The sequence below is a fragment of the Durio zibethinus genome, unplaced genomic scaffold (genome assembly GCF_047325235.1).
Source record: "Durio zibethinus cultivar Kanyao isolate XHJ-2024 unplaced genomic scaffold, ASM4732523v1 HiC_scaffold_2, whole genome shotgun sequence".
NCBI lineage: Eukaryota > Viridiplantae > Streptophyta > Magnoliopsida > Malvales > Malvaceae > Durio > Durio zibethinus.
In genome coordinates this window covers 3359601-3363644 of record NW_028323043.1, presented here as the reverse complement: position 1 = coordinate 3363644, position 4044 = coordinate 3359601, and the positions used below count along the sequence as shown (strand labels likewise).

The 4044-nt window shown below is 31.0% G+C and overlaps 1 non-coding gene across 1 annotated transcript; it reads right to left on the bottom strand.

Moving 5' to 3' along the window:
• Positions 1–3971: 3971 nt before the first annotated feature.
• Positions 3972–4044, bottom strand: TRNAF-GAA (transfer RNA phenylalanine (anticodon GAA)). The gene has a single exon. It is a non-coding gene; the product is annotated as a tRNA-Phe (tRNA).

Genomic DNA, 4044 nt, shown 5'->3' with positions numbered 1-4044 from the left:
TCATTGATTTGAGATATTGATAGGGCGAATACCCAGTCTATTCAATGCTAGGCATAATGAGTATAAGGACCTCAAAAATTCTCTTTTCGTCCTATGAATCTTAAGGTGTATGAAGTTTCATCTTTGATTTTTTAATCAGGATGATAGAGACTTCATTTAACTTAGGTTGATCTAGGCCAGAAGCAGACCTACGTCAAGATAAACTTTCCCTTCTTTGAAACACTTTGGTAGTGCTCCTGTATCAGTAATGAATCAGAGCACATGGAACCATCTTCCTTTTTTTTCTAAGAGAAAAAATATATATATGGTAGACTAACTGATATTTCTATCAGTTAATGAAAGAGCCCAATGCAAAAAAATGCATGTTGGGTCTTTGAAATAGGTCGAATCATTTTGATAATAATCAGTTCGATCTGTTTTACCGAGAAGGTCTACGGTTCGAGTCCGTATAGCCCTATATTTTATATTTTTATTTTATATTTTATTAATTTTTATATTTTATTAATTTTTATATTTTATTAATTTTTATATTTTATTAATTTAAAATATTTATTAAATTAATAAAAAAATATTTATTAAATTAATAAAAATGAAATGAAAATAATATTCTTAAAACTAAAGCAAACTAAAACAATAAAGAATATCCAAATACAAATAAAAAAAGTTGTATAGTTTTTTTCCTAATTATTGTATTCTTTGTTGATTGGAACTGGTCGCTTCCAGTTGCTTGGTTAAAATCATTCCCATAAGCTCGCTCACAGGGAGATCGCTCAGAAACTGAAAACAAAAGCGCATTTCAACAGAATCTCATAAATATATATAATATATATTAAATATATATATATAGATAATATATATATAGATAATATCTATAAAAAGATATAATATCTATAAAATATAGATAGAAAATAAAAAATGTATTCTATATATAACTATATATAAATTTATTCTATATTCTATATATAACTATATAATATACTATATAATATATATATAAATTTATTCTATATTCTATATATATTCTATATATATAATAGATAATAAGATAATAGAAAAGAGAAAAGGTTTTTTTTTTTTTTTTTTATTTCTAATACATATTAGATATTAGTTATATATTAGAATTCCTTTTATTTAGAAAAATACGAAATGAAGTGAAAACAAAAAAGTTTTACTTGTTTTGGATTTGTATAGTATTCTACTATACTATATAGTAATAGTATAAATATCTATGTAATAGTATAAATGTAATAGTATAAATATCTATTTATACTATTACTATACAAATTAGTACTATATCGAATACAAATTAGTACTATATCGAAATTAAATCGAAATAAGTGAAATGTAAATAGGATTAATTCCAATCAATAAATCTTAAAACGCAACAGCAAACAAACGAAACTAGACGATTCGATCAAACTGAATTGTTGGTTTGACTAAACAAACAGTTGTGGATGACTTGACAATGAATTCCAGGTCGAATCGACTAATCCGGTCTATTTTTCACATTCATAGGAGTTCGTCTATGTTTCTGCTTTACGAATATGATATTTTCTGGGCATTTCTAATAATATCAAGTGCTATTCCTATTTTGGCATTTCTAATTTCTGGAGTTTTAGCCCCGATTAGAAAGGGTCCAGAAAAACTTTCTAGTTATGAATCGGGTATAGAACCAATGGGCGATGCTTGGTTACAATTTCGAATCCGTTATTATATGTTTGCTCTAGTTTTTGTTGTTTTTGATGTTGAAACGGTTTTTCTTTATCCATGGGCAATGAGTTTCGATGTATTGGGGGTACCCGTATTCATAGAAGCTTTAATTTTCGTGCTTATCCTAATTGTTGGTTCAGTTTATGCATGGCGAAAAGGAGCATTGGAATGGTCTTAGTTCCTGAATATTCAGATAATAAAAAGAAAGAAAAAAGTAAAAATAATAATAACATTGAGTATGAATTCCATTGAATTTCCCTTACTTGATCGAACAACCCAAAACTCAGTTATTTCAACTACATTAAATGATCTTTCAAATTGGTCAAGACTCTCCAGTTTATGGCCGCTTCTTTATGGTACCAGTTGTTGCTTCATTGAATTTGCTTCATTAATAGGCTCACGATTCGACTTTGATCGTTATGGGCTGGTCCCAAGATCGAGTCCTAGACAAGCGGACCTAATTTTAACAGCTGGAACAGTAACAATGAAAATGGCTCCCTCTTTAGTGAGATTATATGAACAAATGCCCGAACCTAAATATGTTATTGCTATGGGCGCGTGTACAATTACAGGAGGGATGTTCAGTACTGATTCTTATAGTACTGTTCGGGGAGTCGATAAGCTAATTCCTGTGGATGTCTATTTGCCGGGCTGTCCCCCTAAACCCGAGGCAGTTATAGATGCTATAACAAAACTTCGTAAGAAAATATCTCGCGAAATCTATGAAGATCGAATTAGATCTCAACAGGGGGATCGGTGTTTTACTACCAATCACAAGTTTTGTCTTGTACGCAGTACTCATACTGGAAATTATAATCAAGGATTACTCTATCAACCACCATCTACTTCAGAGATTCCTCCTGAAACATTTTTCAACTACAAAAGTTCAATATCTTCCCACGAATTAGTGAATTAGGTAGGATTCAGAAACAGAATAACAAACAACGAATTAATCTTCATAAATTCGATTTCATCGTAAATGTGAAATACTTATCTTATACAAATTACAAATAAAAAAGAAAAGTGCGGGAGAGATAAAAAAGATGCAGGGCCGTTTGTCTGTTTGGCTAGTCAAACACGGGCTAGTTCATAGATCTTTGGGCTTCGATTACCAAGGAATAGAGACTTTACAAATAAAGCCCGAGGATTGGCATTCCATTGCTGTTATTTTATATGTATATGGTTACAATTATCTACGTTCCCAATGTGCTTATGATGTAGCACCAGGCGGACTGTTAGCCAGTGTGTATCATCTTACGAGAATAGAGTATGGTGTAGATCAACCGGAAGAAGTATGTATAAAAGTATTTGCTCCAAGGAGTAACCCTAGAATTCCGTCTGTTTTCTGGGTTTGGAAAAGTGCGGATTTTCAAGAACGAGAATCTTATGACATGTTGGGAATCTCTTATGAGAATCATCCACGACTGAAACGTATCTTAATGCCCGAAAGTTGGATAGGGTGGCCTTTACGTAAGGATTACATTGCCCCCAATTTTTATGAAATACAAGACGCTCATTGAATGATAAGAAACTAATTACAACTTCAAATATTCAAGGAATATTTGTACATTCTCTTCTAGCTCAAACGGAGGAATTGAGGTTTCATTCGTATTCTTATGGATAGGCTAATAAATAAAAAGAAATAAAAGACAATACATCATTGAAATTCTCGATTTTTGAAGATACCTTTTTATTTTATTTCGGACGAGCCGAGACAATAGGATGAACAACAAGGGTTCTATACCGTGAACTTTGTATCGCGCACATCACTTAGATGAACTCTAGAGAGTCACATAGAAAGGAATGAAGAAATGGAATATGAAAGAGAATACAAATAAATAAATGAAAGGGAATCGGATTCTATTTGTACTGTAGCTGAGATGAGTCTTGGTTATTTCTATCCTTGAACTCCTCTAGACCAGACTTTTGGTTGGGCCTTTCAACCAACTATTTTAATCTTTTTTTTTAATTAAATATGTATGAAGTATTAACATTCTTTTTGAATGTGAGGAGCCACAGCGTGAACAAATAAAAAAGAAGAGGAAAGATAATGAAATTTTTTTCTTTTACTACATTATTTATTTTTTTTACTACATTATAATTATAATAGACTCTTTGCTCATCTAAAAAATAGAAACAAAAAAAAAAAAAAAAATAAATAAAGAGAGGGTTTACTTCCAGATAGCTAGCTAGATAAGTATGTATTATGTCGATCTATATCAATTAATTTGTAGAGTAGATACTCATACAAATTAATCATACGCCGAGAACCAGATTTGAACTGGTGACACGAGGATTTTCAGTCCTCTGCTCTACCAACTGAGCTATCCCGAC